We start from the raw sequence: 16525 nt of genomic DNA, 5'->3' as shown, positions 1-16525 counted from the left end.
ATATATGTTGTAGCACTAATATTTAACACATTTTTCAGGAATGATTTTACTTCTATGGAAAATAACACAGTTGTAACTAGTAATACAAATGTACTAAAGGCCCTCTCAGACAAATTAGTACACTCCAGAGAAAGGGTACATTCTCACAGTCAGTAAGATCAAATACAAATGCTGCACTCAGGAAAAAGTTTGAAAATCTTACATTTTTTCAATTAACCAGAAACTGAATCAGATAAATAGTTTACATTTTCTAAGTGTTCAGTTCATTGATAGCATATGCTGGACAGGGGAAAAAAGAGTCTCGGTGCCAGACCCATCAGGCAACATCTTTGAATGGTTTTAAATTGACATTTGGAAAAGCAACAGATTTAACAAAATTTGGAAGAGTATATAGACACCTCAAGCTGGTCTCCCTTCTTCCTCAAAAGAAGGGTTTATGCTATTACAATTGGGGGCCGATTCCAATCCTGGAAAAAGGCTGTACAAATCGTTGTACGGAGCGTTTTTCCCATACGACTTGTACCCGGTAAACTTTTCTTACAACCCAGGAAGTACGATTCGTACAGAAAGCCTTTTTCCGTACAAATCGTACAAAAGACCATACGGCTAAAATAAACCAACGATTCTGATCCGGAACAACTTGTACGCAACGTCCGTACGTATTTAAGCAGCGGTTTCCTGACCAGCAAGTACGATTCGTCCCTACGGCACTCCGTACGGCTCTTTTCTTACGGGAGCCAAAAACAGCCGTAAAAGCAGAGTCTCAAGGGGTACGAGTCGTACAGGCATACACCCCCGTGCGTTGTGTATGTACGGTGCATACCCCCAATATCGCGTATGTACGGTGCGTACCCCCAACATCGCACACCACAACATCGTGTACCCCAACATCGCGTACCCCAACATCGCGTATGTACGGTGCGTACCCCCAACATCGCGTATGTACGCACCGTACATACGCGATGTTGGGGTACGCGATGGGGGTACGCACTGTACATACACAATGCACGGGGGTGTATGCCTGTACGACTCATTCCCCTGTACGACTCGCACCCCGGGAACAACTTTTCCCGGGATACGAGTCGTACAAAGTTCGCTTCGTAGCGGGTAATGGCATTCCCCGTGTACAGAACGTTTTCTGTACATATCGTAAATTGGAAAGCCGGTCCGGATCGTACTAGTACGGTCGGACTGCATTTTTACGATTTGTTCGGAAAAGTGTCCGGGTCCGTCCCGTACAACTTTACCCGATCCGATTTGTACGGATCGGGCCAATCTGTGTGTATTTTTCCCGTACGAATCGTACTTCACAGGTCGGACGGGACTTGTACGATTTGTATGGAAAAATTTACAGATACGAGTCGTACGGGAAAAAAAAATACAGGATCGGAATCGGCCCCTTAGTGTGGTAGCAGAAAATGAACTTATCAATATGTTTTCTTGGACGCCAATCTTCATTAAAAATACTGGCAACAGTATTGAAGAGAGCCATGTCTCAACAGTTGTATAACCACAGCCTAGTTAAACAATGCGTGTTGAAGACACAGCCACTCTACTCCCTTGTGTTCATGTCTTTCTGGGTTGACACCTTGGGTGCTATTGCCTATATGCCATACTAATGATGCTCTGGAAGGAACATTGTAAGGATATCAGGTCTTCTATTCATTAAGCATCTAATGTGTTATGCCTAAACCATCAATGTGTTAAAAAAAATCAGAGGCTGATTCACAAGACATAGAAGAGTATGTAAAACAGTACTCTTATTAGTCTTACATGCCATCCTGAAGTGGACCCAAAAAGGGAATAAAATGTGAATATTCTGGGCACATTTATAAACAATTAGTAAAACTGGAAAGGGCTGTGCCCTCTTTGCACTCGTACTAATAAGAGCATAGACAATTCAGAGCTGATTATTTATAACGCCAGGTAAGTATATGTAAAAATATACTCCTGTACCAGAGCTTTGTATACTCATGAAAGCTTCCGGCCTTAAGTCATTATCTCTACTAGAGAGTACTTAAAGGGAATCAGTGCAAATCTCTTAGGAAGGAATATAAAATATGAACTTTGGGAGTTTAGTAGCAGTTTAAATATGCTTCAATATAAAAAAAATCAGTTTAAGGGAAACTACTGGAATTCAGGTTGGAAACTCAGAAAGAGAAGCACCCCTTGGAGTCCAAGCTCTGGACTTCAGACCTCTAGAAAGACCAGGACAGAGAATAAAATACTGAGAAAATGTGCAGTGAAACCACGGGACCATCAATTAAAAGCTGTGAGCCAAAGCTGTGCACACATCTGAAAATCAAAACAGAATGCCACATGAAAGATTAGAAAACTAAACGGATAAATAAAAAAGGCATAAGTGGTCATAAGTAAAGAAAAATCAAGACAAGGAGAAAACAAAAGAAATAGTGAAGGAACGAAATTTAAAATTTGTCGGACGGTGCACATGGAAAGGTGGTTATGTGGATTTGCCATGGTATTTTGAAGAAGAGACATCATATCTAAAAAAATATCCATGGATGAGAAAGTTGATGGAGAAAAACTTAATGAGACATAAATGATCAGGAAAACAGTGTAGAGGCAATGACCTAGGTGTGTTAAGTTAGACTTAATGAACTAGTCAGCTTTCCATACATTTGTGAGACTCCATCATTAGCACAAATTGCAGAAGATAATTTACTCTTTTAAATAAATGTCAAGTGTTTGATTCTGCTGATCTTGCTAATTATCGGGAGCCTGTTTGTCCGTACGCCGCAGGAGGACTCTGGCCGCCGCGTCTGCTATCCCTTTATAGATCTATTCTGTATTGGTCTGAATATGCGCCATTGAGCGCTCTTCTCTCTCAGAGATTGGACTTACGCCTTGAATCATCTTGCATTTTTTACCCCCATATTGTGGAGCCTGAAGAGCGTCTTGCTCGCCCACACCTCAGCTGTATCCATCTTATTTTCTGAACCCTGTTTGTTGAGCTGGTCTCAACTAATTTTTCTATTGCTGTTGACCTACTTGGATGCCCACTATTAAGGCGCATCTTCTCTTGTGTCCCACATTTGACCTGATCGCCCTGACTAAGATGTGACCCACATTGGGTTAGACACCGAAAAGCGCTTTGTCTGTGGAGAACCTTGTGCCTCCGTATATTTCCATCTTCTACAATAAAAGGATGCAAGAAAGACTACTAACCACTTTGATCCTTATTGTATATTTTATATGAATATGAACCAACTTGGATCTTTGACCATATTCCTAATGATGAATTGCTCTTGAGTGTGTAGAGTGTATGATTATGTTTGTATTTGTGGTTGTTAGTATGTTCTGAGTGTGTGAATGTGGGACCTCATTTATATTTATGCACGTTGTAATGAGATTATTTTATATGTCATATGTTATTTGTGCAAATCTTGATAAAATATTATACATAATAATAAATACATATATTTTCTCCTAAACCTCTCTCCTATTTGGGGGAATTGTTCTGTTTGTAAAGAGATGTTTTAATATATTAGTGACTTCACCAGCAGCCCAATATCATTTTCAGGCAAGTTGGGTCTTTCTTGACTGTTGTTTTGGCTCTCTCTCCCCTGTCCGACCTGCCTGCTATCCACCCTCAGGGGCCCCCTTCTGTAGTAGTGGTGATTCTGATGATTAAACTGGTGCTGAGGCCAAGTGTCATATCATTATCATCCTCATACTTTGAGTAACTGTTTTGATTGTTTTGAGTGCCAATTTGTCTCCAATACTCACTTCAAGAAACACATGTATTCAAATATAAGTGACCCAAAAAGCTATCTCATTGATATTCCATCCTATGGTCAACTGCAAATTCGACTTCCTATACAAGGCAAATTCTCTTTGCATAACTACTGACCATGTGAGTAATGGCTGAGGCACTCCATTTAGGAGTAATTTGCTAATTTCTTTAAATTTGCACTTTAATGGGTGTACCACTGTGGGCCTGATTACGAGTTTTGGTGGTCCTGGAGCAGGCAGCATGCCACTGCTCTGCTCCCGGACCGCCGGAACTCACCACCACCCACCCGCCAGATTTCAAGTAATTTTGCAGTCTGCCAGGCAGGCGGTGTGGCAGTCTCACAGCAGTGCTGTTTAAAGGTTCATTGTGAACCTTAAACAGCACTGCAGCTGCACTGCCAGTGCCCGTTCCTGCATGGTAAGAAATGCACCATGTTGTGCCGTCCTTGCTGTGGAGGAACTGGGGGTACAGATCTACAGGGGGCACAACAGGTACCCCCCTGCATGTACCCCTGTGCAGAGGGGCAAGAGCCTGTAGGGCCCCCTTTCTTTCCTCACCAGCAGCAGTTACATGGAGGAAGAACCTCCATGAGACCGCTGGCGGTGAGGAAAGTCGTAATATGCTTGGTGGAACCTCAGGACACCACCAAGCATATTGCAGCCCTCAGAATGCCATGGGAGGACCAGAGAATGCAGATCCCTGGCGGTTGCAGCGGTGCAATGGCATTTCTCAAAGTCCTAATAGGACGGTTGGAACGACGGTGTGGCAGTGGCTGAACCACCCGCCCGCAGGTCTGGCGGTCCTCAGACGCCAGACTAGTAATCAGGGCCTAAGTGTTATGTAAGAATAATGAACAATAGCTGATTTAAAAAAGATATTTTAGAATTTGAATTTGAGCTACTCTGTAGCCAGTTTTTTTTATCATTTGTAAATTATATTTTTAATGTTATTGATTTTCTATGGTTATCTATGGTTATCTAATAATGTAGTAGTTTGACAGATTGTTTTATCTAAATGAACATTTATCATGACAACAGTGTTGGAGCAGTGTTGACAGTGTTGTAGCGGTGTTTCAGTTAAGGCCTTTGAAGGTGCGGTTATCACTATAGTGAGCAAAAACTAGCCCAAAAATGCTGAAGAATTCTATAGATTTTGGCATGTTTAATGTTTGACTTCTATTGATTGACCTCAAGAAAATTTCTTTACCGAACTGTCAGACATTTTCCTCACTTCAGTATTGGTGTGTGTTCACCCTCACTCCTGGTGCTCAATAGGAGTCTGTGTCTTTTGACAGGAAAGCTGTTCTGCACCTTCTGCACAGTTGACTTTGCAATGGTGGCTTGGTCCATCAGTCAAATCTTAAGGTTTACCCCAACAATTGGTAATAGGTTTGGATCCTACATTTTTTAACAAAGTAATCACACACATGAAAATCAATGTTCGGTGAGGGCTGTTGCATAGGAGTGATGGTTTCAAGGCCCTGTTGCCATCTTGCTGGCCACCTGATGCGGCCAGCTTCCTCGACCAAACTTGCTGCACATAACTATAAGAGGGTGCAATGGGCAATCCCTCTTTCGTCGACTCCAATATAAATACAAGCAAGATAATTTTTAGGATGGAAGGTATACTCTATATTTAATATTTCGAGACTCTTATTTGGCTTGGCTGAAATGTTTTGCCATGCACCAGGACAAACAAATGTCAAGATCTCTATTTTATGTTATTCTCATTGTTACTTAATCTGAGCATTAAGGGTGTGGTCAGCTTGGGTTGACTCTAGGTTCCTGTGATACACTTCAATCTCATTTATTATTGAAATAGCTATTGTAATATGATTCAACTGCGGTGTTAGCCAACATTTTCCATATCATAGAAACTCATTTATATGGAATTCCAACAATTAACGACTCACTTTGTAACAAGCAGATGGGAAAGTGCAACAGGGCACATATTATGGCTCAACTTTAAGCCAGCAAGAATTCACATAGGAGTAAATGGAATAGCCAAGTTCTTCACGTGTGGACATCATCAAAACAGTTCAAATCATCTTCAATTCCTATCTTTCTTACACTGCCCCTTTTGTACATTCGTCCTATGTTGGTTGCAGTGTGATTTGGAACTGGACAGTCCTCAAGTTGAAACACTTTTGCAAGTAAATAAGGTGAGACTACCCGTAGGGACCTATACTCAGAAGTCAGCTGACCACACAAAAGGAAGCGGTGATGATACTGCAACTACTAGCCAATCTCCTTGGCTGACTAATGTTGCAAATGCAAAAAGGAACATAATATAGATTCATGCTGCTGTGGGTTGGATTTTGTTGGAGACCTAACAATATTCTTGTACTATTTTACAGATGCATATGATGATAGGTGTCTAGGGTCTTCTACTAAAAATGGTGTTGTTTGTGTATTCCTGAAAATTCATTCAGGTTTGTCACAGGTATTGTGTGTTCTTGGTTAGAACATGTTTCATTCTTAACATGTACTTCAGTAATAAAGTTTATTTCATGTTTTCAATCCTCTATCATTTCAGATACACTCATCTAGCTTCAGACCTCACTATTGCTCTAGACTACATCATTGCACCACTCCTGTTTATTGACCCCCTCCGTTAGGGTATTACTATTAATATGCTGCTGAGCTACAGCCTTGATGATAGTACTCCAAGAGATCATGGATCTTTGCCACACAGGTAGTTTGGTGCATCAAGCAGCTTCCTCAGGAGCTTGCAGGCAAATGATCATGCATATTTTTTTTATATGACCTGTTGGACATTTAAATTAATTTCAGGCAATTCGGGTAGAAGTGGAAAAGAGGCAACATCCATGCTGGACGCATGGATCTAACTTGTCATTTTTATGCATCAATTCAAGCATTTGTGATCTAAGTGATAATGTGCTTACATTGACTTATAAGAGTTTTTTCTTTCTTTAGACTTTGACAATGATGTCTACCACACCCTCCTCAACACCCTTGCCACCAGAATGGGTTTTGATGGTGTCATCTTGCAATGCTTCATGTCCTGCCTGAACAGACATCAGCTCATCCAAATGGACCCCTCTGGATCATTGTTGTACAAAATGTCCATCTTCTGAATGTGACCTTCGACCTTTTCCTAGAGCTCATTGGGATCCATGTGCACCTCACTTAACTAGTCAATAGGTAACGACCCTGAACTCTAAATAGACATCAACCTCAGCTTTAGGACTCATGTCCCAAAAGAAGATGAACACACTTGGCACCAACAGTACCTGCTTTACACAGTAAATGTCTTTCTGTGAGGATTGAACTTCAGAACTGCTCAGAACTGATTCCATCCCATCTCAATTGAGGGACTACTCTGCAGGATGACATCAACAAAACATATTGAACAGCCTGATAAGCAACCTCCACCCTTTTGCTGGCATTAAGAAAAGTATCTAGCCATGTGACAAAATGACCATCGTATTCAAACAACCCACAGATTCTTACTGTAATGACACATCACCTTTAATAACTGGTGCATGGTCTACAAAGCATTCAGCTCTAAGTAGCAGTGGTCACCATAACACTAGTAATGGCCAGAGTAATGGCGGGCTGGCCACAATTAGGCATGTATGCTCCAGATATGTCACAGGTGACAAATGTTATGCATGACAGCCACAATTAGGTCAAATATGCCTAAAAATATCTACAAAGATCTCTTTTATGCCAGGATGTAAGTAGTAGCCAACACTGTGCCAGAAATGGCCAAGATTATGCCAGGATAACAAAGGGGCACCAGATGCCGCTGGAGATGTCATAAGCAAGAGATTGCTGCCAGACATTTATGACTAGGGAGGGTCACTACACTAGGCACACTCACTCACACATGAAGGCGCCAACTAGGACACATGAATATACTCACATGTACAAAATGCACACAGCCGTGCACAAACGGACAGATGTGCCCATAGGCACTCACCTTACACCCATCCAACTCAGCAAGTGAAGTCCATAACAGTCTCTTCTCCGGCGCTAACTGCTGATGTTCCTTGCTCCACAGCTGCCCCCGCACCAGGCCTACACAAATCACTTTGGCTTCTTTAGTTCTGCACTCAAACTGAATCTTCTTTGCTCTGTGCGCCACACACCTTTAGTTTTGTCACAGCTATTTTCTCTCACTCACAGTGTGTGTGAGTTAATGTGAAAGAGAGAGAGAGAGATAAATTAGGTAAATGATGTTGTCCTGCCACCAGTTTTATGCTTTCCACTCCTAAGATCTGTAATCAAGATGCAGTGATTCCACTGTGTAAGAAGCAATATAAGTCAACTTCAGCCCTTTTAATGAGAGTCTGGGCAACACTTCAATGAGCTCATTACTGGCACTTCATGAGCTACTTGTTGGGGTCTCTTGGCCCAGATGTAACAAAAGACATGCATAACCTACCACTAAATAAAAGTAGATATATCAATGTGAATTCAAGTGGGAACATTCGGAAAAACGAGGCAAGAGCCACGAGGTCCGAAAGCCCGCAAGCGCAACAACGACTTGCCTGAACAACGACTTTGCCTTAACCACGCATGTGCTTGGTTAAAGCAAAGTCGGTCTAGTGTGGGCGTGAGAAAGAAAAGAAAGAAAGAGAAGAGGGCAGGTAAGAGGGGTTCGGGTAGTTTTTAGGGGGTGGGGTGTCGGGGTAGTTTTTAGGGTTGGGGATTTGGTGTAGATTTTAGGGGGTGGGGGTATTTGGGGTCGTTTTTATGGGTAGTTTTCAGCAGGTTACCGCCCAACTTACCCCCATCTGGAAAACCACGGACTTCTTGATTCCTCGCAATCAGAGTTTCGTTCGGCACACAGTACCGAAACGGCAGTAGTAGAGATGGTTGATAACATCAGGCTGGCCCTGGATAAAAAAAAATCAGCTATGCTAGTCCTTTTGGACCTGTCAGCGGCTTTCGACACCATCTCCCACTGCATTTTAGAACAGCGGCTCTGGGAGGTGGGAGTCAGGGGGAAAGCCCTGGACTGGTTTAAAAACTACCTGAAGGACCGTTCAACCACTGCACATACAGATACCCTTGCCTCATGCAGCAGGCCAGTAAGCATTGGAGTTCCCCAGGGATCAATCCTGAGCCCAATGCTTTTCAACCTCTATGTAACACCTTTGGCCAGGATAGTCAGGTCCTATGGTTTTGAGGCCGTGTCATACGCTGATGACACTTAGCTGTTGATTACATTCGGTCCTTACCTTACAGACACAATGATCCGGTTTAAAAACTGTATGATCCATATTAACAACTGGATGGGCAATAACAAACTGCAGCTCAACGGTAGCAAGACAGAGATCATTCTGTATGGCAGGGCCGAAGAGCATTGCTCTATTAATTGGTGTCCACAGGCATTGGGCCCATCCCCTATACAAGCAGTCCATAATCTTGGAATAACTATTGACAACAGGTTATCCATGAAAAATCACGTAAATCTTGTGCTAGGCACCTGTTATGGGATCCTGCGGAAACTACGTAAAATTTTCAAAGGGTTGCCTATTGAAGCCAGGAAACCTCTGGTACAGGGTCTAACTGTAAGTCATCTGGACTATGGGAATGACTTATTAGCTTCCCTAAATGAAGATCTCTTTTCCAAATTGCAGATCCTGCAGAACACTGCTGCCAGACTTATCCTAAATCTTCCACCCAGATCCCCCTCAACCCCCAGCCTGAGGTCTCTTCACTGGCTTCTGGTAAGAAAGAGAGGTCATTTAAAAATTCTATGCCTCACCCATAAGATCATATATGGTACTGGGCCCGGTTATTTAGCGAAAAAGCTCAAAAGATACCAGCCAGCAAGAACGTTAATATCTAGTTCAAAATCTCTTCTCACTCCATTGCGAGTCTGTACTGTACGAAATGGGGGACGATCTTTCTCCTTTCTTGCCCCCTGACTCTGGAGTAAGCTTCTGTCTCATCTTTCCTCCATTGCTGATAACAAGTGCTTTCGGAAGGAATTTAAAACATGGTTATTTGATCAGAAATAACGCTGTCTGGATATGACCATCAGTCTATTGGAGTTTCCGCTGGCGCCATGAGACCTTTTTGGTGATATGTGCACTCAATAAGTTCCTCTGACTTGACTTGACAGGTGGGAGTGGGCTCGGGTAGTTTTTAGGGGGTGGGAGGGTTCAGATTTGTTTTTAGGGGGTGAGGGGGTTCAAGTAGTTTAAAGGAGGTTGGGGTGTATTTAGGGCTCAGGGGAGGAGGAGGGGGTGGTAAACGTAGCCACAGATAGCTGTTTACCATGCATGCCTTTACCCTGAAAACCATGGTAAAGGAATGCGTGGTAAAGCAATTCAGGGTTAAGACACGTCATAGCAGAGACCGCGTTGGTAAGGTAGGCGTTGTAAAGGAACTTGTTGTTCCGACATACAACAGCATTCAAGAAACATCTCAGATACATCAAGAGTGGCAGGAGAAAGTGGTGCTGTTTGCTCCATAACCTTAGGCCAGACATGGGGTACAAACATGGACATATTACACAAAGTACACTAATACAGAGTCAGGAGTGAGGATATGAACTTGGATGGACTAATTTGGTCCTCAAATTTAAGCTGATAATTATTTCAATTTTTGTGATAACTCCCCCATAGCGACAAATTGAGACACTTTTACACAGTGCGCTATCTGGACACAGAGGCGGTATTAGGTAATCAGCAGAAAATACATTGCTCAGAGGCAGACATATGTTTTTTGTAATGGGAAACAGTAAACATACAAATGGTGCAAGATTGATTCATGACAATCTGAAACTGGGACTTCATTTCTTTGGTTGGTTGGAAAGAGTGGGAGAGCTGAGTAAACAGGTTTCAGAGTGTGAAGACACAGGAATGATGGAGGATATCTGACGGTAGAACTAAAAAGGATTTTTCTCATCCTTGCAGATCGGTACTGAAATGGAAACAGACGAGCAGAGCATTGTCACCAACATCATCCTGCTGGGCTTCTACAACCTTCCAGAGCAGAAGACCCTCCTTTTCTTTGTCTTCTCCACTAGGTGCATAATGATCTTGCTAGGAAAGCTGACAATCTTATTTTTAATCAACATCAACTCTAGTCTCCACAGACCCATGTACCTTCTGCTGAGCATGCTGGCATGTGTAGACATCTGTCTGACTTCCATGTCAATGACGAAGCTGCTAGTAAACCTCCTTTCAGTGCAGAAGGCATTTTCATTCTTGACTTGCATCCTCCAACTGAACTTTCTGTTTACGCTTGGAAACATGGACAGTTTCCTTCAGGGAAACATGTGCTGCAAACAATATGGGGCAATACGGCATCTTCTGCATTGCGTGCAGTTTCTGAGAAAGCGCCTCTGCATTTCACTGGTGGTCTGTGCATTGATAATCACTGCTGTACATTCTTTAGTGCACTGTTTGATGTCCTCCAAGATACCCTATTATGACTCGAGAGAAATCCATCAGTACTTTTGTGATACACCATCTTTTCTGAAGTTGTCATGTTCAGACACCACCAATGACAAGCTCCTGCTATTTGTTGGGTTGACGACATTTATTCTGATGCCGCTGTGTATACGTATTGCTTATGTTAGGATAGGTTTGGTCATTCTGAAAATCAAATTCTCTGATGGAAGTACGAAAAACCTTTTCACTTGGATCTCCCATCTCATCGCCATGGCTCGATTTTATGTTCACTGGCATCTTGTATACCTCGGTCCATCATCAGCTCTCTGCTGTCATAAGGACAAACCGATTAATCTAATGTACAGTAGGGTGACTTCTAAACTGAACAAATTTGCATACACAATCAGAACCAATAAATTGAAAGAATCATTGAGAAAAGTGAGGAACAAAATGAAATGACTTTGATACTTCTTTTTGAAAGAATCAAAGGATTACGTAACCCTAGACTTCATCTAATTTTTTTTAAAATTCATATATAAACAAGCATTGGCAAAGGCAATATGTTTGGCAATGGATACCAGTGTTTCAGCTTTGCCAATGGTTGTTTTCTTTCATTATAGCTTTTATAATAGTCTATTGTGGCAGAAACATTCGAGTCCTCACCCATTTTGTCTTAACATTGCCTGAAAGCAAAAATATTTTTGGTTCAAAAAGAATGCACTGTCATTGCAGCCTCTAGCATGAAGGGACCTACTTTGTGTGCTGATGTCCTCCTTGTGAACGGGAAGACTGTTGTCACTCAAAGTGAAACTAACCAATGGATGAAGCTGGCTGACCAGTTGTCCCATGTTGTATGTTGGAGCGGGCAGAAGAAAAATGCAAACATCATAACAACAGACCAATGGCTATCTGAAAACCTACTTTGTAAATATACTGTCTATAGAATTTTGGTAAAATCATTAGGTCTTGGTTAATACTAGATCTAAAAAGAGAAAAACACTCAGAAAATAACTAATGACGCTCATCATTTATCTGCCCTCTTGTAACTACCACAGATACCACCTGCTAGAGCAAAATCTGTAGTTACAATATGCAGAATGCTGTGAGCTTAAGAAAGAGGTGCACCTTTGTTTTGTCTGTTTATTATTACCTACCAGATGATGAAAACCTACCACTTGTTTATAGGAAAATTACTACATACACTAAGACGTTTGTTGACCATTAAACCGAACCGAACTCGGTCCTATTAGATCCTGTATACTGGGGCTTAAATACTCTGGAGCCACGTGCTCACTTTTAATTGGACAACACAATATTGACCAGCCAGGTTGGAAGTAGAACCGGCAGAGAGGTGAGAGCAACTGAAGGATCGGCTAGCTGTACAGCCCTGAAGAAGTCGCGGGGTACTCCCCTATCGAAAAAACACATGTTGACTGGGCGAAAAGAATTAAAGACGAAGATCTGAAAATAACACATTGTTCTCTTTTTGTATAATCTTTTTTTTTTTTAAGTTCAATGAAATTTTTATTAGTCAATGAAAAAGAGTGAATCAATACATAACATCAATTAGGAAAGGGAAGGGAGAGGGAAGGAGGGGAAGAAAAGGGAAGAGGGGAATAACAAAATGTAATATGTAAGAGAGAATATACAACAAAACAATGATCATGGGCATTTGAACATGGGCATTTGAAGAGAGAAAAAAAAAAAACAGTATGCTAGAAAATCTTGGATGTGGAAAGGGTATCATGGGGGTTTAGGAACCTCTTGTTGAGCAGGCGTTGGACGAGAAGAACGGGCAGTACAGTTATCTAAATATAGCGTAATGGGGAGCCATAAGTCTGCTCGTTTAGTTGCTAATTGAACAGGAAAAACAAAAGCATTATCGAGTCTAGGATTGTGACAGACATTGTACCACCACGCTTTGAAAGAAATATTAGATGTATTTTTCCAATTAACAGTAATCTGCTGAAAGGCTACAGCTAATAACAGATCTACAATGCGAACACACATACCTACATTATCCCAACCAGGGGATAAACTACCCAAGAAAAGGTGAGTGGGAGAGAAAGGAATACAGGCATGAAAAATAACATTGACTTGAGCCCACACCTGTAACCAAAAATCATGCACATATTTACAGAGAAATATCATATGAAATAAGGTAGCATTGGGGGAGCCACACGACCAGCATGTGTCTGGGGTAGTAGGAAAGCGCTTGTGTAGTGTAGAAGGAGTATGAAGTAATCTGTTGTAAATAAAAAATAAGGATTGCGTCAGGGAGGCCGCTCTGGAAGTTTTACGGAGTTTTGCCCATATCTTATCCCAAAGAGATATCGGCCAGTCCGTTTCAAAATCAATCTCCCATTGAAGCTCAACCTTGGATTTAGGTCTGAGTGATTTGTGTGAGTGAAGGTATTTATAGATAAGGGATGCTTTGGGAATAGTGCGTAGGAGAGAATGGAGTTGGAAAATAGGGGTTTGTTGAACAAGGGAAGGAGAAGAACCCGAGAGCCGCTCGTAAACCTCCAGAACGGCATTTCTAAGTAAGAAGTATTTAGAGACAAAGGATAGAGGTAAGCCAAAGGAAGAACTAAGATCAGGAAAAGAGAAAAAGGTGGAACCAGAGAAGAGCTGCGAAATCCAGATCAAACCTCGGGATCTCCATGATTTCCAGTAAAAGTGTTTACTACCAATTAGAAGATATTTATTATGCCAAATGGTGGAGGAGAGGAAATCAGCAACAGTCGTGGGAGGACCAGGGGCAGCAGATAGCAAGAGCTTAAGGGTATATTTGTGAATAGGAGTAGGAATCAAAGAAGGTTTACGAGAAAAAGCAAGATACTCTGTAAAAGAAAATGGAGAAAGGAGAGTACATTCAACCTTAATCCACAAAGGGCAAGTAACAGTAATATCTTGCAACCAGAGGGAGGCTTGACGTAACAGAAAGGCCTTCTGATATGCAGGAAAATCAGGAAAGTTAACACCACCCTCAGAAGCGGGACGAATAAGTCTAGCAAGAGACATTCTGGATTTTTTAGAGCTCCACAAAAATGAAGATAACGTTGAGTTAATCTTTTTGAAGAACTTCGCTGGAATAGATACCCGAATATTGGATAACGTATAAAGAATGATGGGAGAGATCATCATTTTAATGGTATCAAGACGGCCCCACCAGGAGAGGTATAGGGGATGCCAACTTGCAGTAAGGTCCGCAATCTTTTGTGCGCATTTGGACAAACATAAATAGACAGTGTCAGGAATAGAGGGGGTGATATATAATCCCAGATATTTAATGTGGGAGGGACACCAAGTAAACTGAGAATCACAAAATTCTTGTTTGAAAGTGAATTTGGTCAGGGGTAGGATCTCACATTTATCATGGTTAAGTCTACACCCAGAGATAGAGGAATAATTTCGAACTTCATCCAGAAAAGCAGGGATAGATTCCGTGGGGTTAGAAAGAAAAAGTAAGATATCATCTGCATAAGCAGCAAGTTTAAGATGAAAGTCCGCAATCTGGAAGCCATGAATAGCGGGGTTTTGACGTACTCTGGATAAAAAGGGTTCTAAAGCAAGGTTGAAAAGAAAGGGGGAAAGAGGGCAGCCCTGACGAACGCCTCTACCCAGACTAAAGTAAGAAGAAATTTGACCATTGGCAACTACTGCGGCTCTGGGGTGCGAGTATAACAAGGAAACTAAAGAAATTAATCTAGGGCCAAAACCAAACCAAGTAAGAGTGTGAAAAAGATAGCGCCACTCAACCCGATCAAACGCCATTTCGGCATCAAGGGCAATCGCTGCAAGCGAGTGCTGACAGCGGGAAGACTTTGATAGGATATTAAATAAAAGTCTAGTGTTGTCCGTAATATGTCGACCCTTAACAAACGCGGATTGCTCTTCACCGAGAAGATCAGGAAGCAGGTGGTCCAATCGGACCGCCAATACTTTAGCGAAAAGTTTATAGTCAATATTGACTAAGGATATGGGCCTATAATTTTTGCAATATTGTACATCTTTCCCAGGTTTAGGTATTAAACAGATATGAGCATCTGAAAACGTCCCTGAGGAGGCACCTTGAGCAATAAAGGTATGAAGAAGGGAATGCAAACGTGGGATCAACAACTTAGAAAAATTAAGATAAAATTCGACGGTAAAACCGTCAGGGCCTGGAGCCTTATTGAGTTTAAGGTGTTGCAATGCAGTGAGCAATTCCTTTTGTGTGACGTCAGATTCTAAGGAGGAAAGGTCAAGAGGAAAAGTGGATGGCGTGTGAATGGTGGAGAAAAAATGAGCAAGGGAGTTGGGAGAGGGTTGAGTTTCAGATGTGTACAATGTTTCATAAAAACGGGAGAACTCAGCAAGAATATCAACATCCTTATGTTTCAGGGTGTCATTAGAGTCATAAACAGATTCAATATTCAACTTATTATGCTTAATCTTTAAATAGTTAGCTAGGAGCTTCTCTGCTTTATTCCTACCCCCATAAAATTTAGCAGTAGACTTTAACAAGTATAAGGAAGCATCCTCCGTAGATTTCTCGTTAAATTTCAGTTTTGCAGCAACAAGGGCTGTCAAGCTATCATCAGAGTGGGAGGTGAAATATGCGTGTTCCAATTTCTTAATATTTAAAAGGAGCTGTTTGGTGGACCATCTGGCAGTCTTGCGTTTATTCGCAACGTAACTGATGATAAAGTCACGTGCAGCCGCTTTAAAAGCATCCCAGATAGTGTGTTCCGGGATATCGGTATGGTCGTTAATCAGAAAAAATTCATCAAAACTTGGGATCAGTTAGGAGGGAGTTATTAAATCGCCATCTTCTGGGACCACTAACCTTAGGGAACACATCAACGCTCGTAAGGACAGGAGCATGATCCGAAAGCAATATCGGGCCTATCTCGGAATGTAATAGTGATTGAGCAAGGTTGTGGGAGACAAAGACATAATCAAGTCTTGACTGTGAACGATGACAGGGAGAGTAGAAAGTGTACTCCCGTAATTTGGGATTGCAAAGACGCCAGGAGTCTACTAACTTATGCTGTGAGATAGCATGGCTAAATAGCTTATGGGGCTTGTTGGTAATATAGGGGGCCATGGATTTCCTATCAATAAAGGGATCAAGAGGTTGATTGCAATCCCCCGCCAAAATAAAGTTGTGATCCTGTGGTAAATTTTAATTACCTAGACTTAATTTATGCGGTAAAATACAATACGAATAACTCAGTAAAAATAAGAGGCAGAATCCGTGGTATTCGAGGGTATAATAGGGTATTTATTCCTTACAAAGGAATGATGATGGTTCGAACCAGGCAATCGAGTTCCGTCACCACGAAGGTTCAGGAAGGGATCAGCAATACATTATTGACAAGTTGTCATATTTATATTGAAGTGCATTACAG

The sequence above is a fragment of the Triturus cristatus genome, chromosome 12 (assembly GCF_964204655.1).
Source record: "Triturus cristatus chromosome 12, aTriCri1.1, whole genome shotgun sequence".
Taxonomy (NCBI): domain Eukaryota; kingdom Metazoa; phylum Chordata; class Amphibia; order Caudata; family Salamandridae; genus Triturus; species Triturus cristatus.
Note: the sequence above shows the minus strand (reverse complement) of the source record.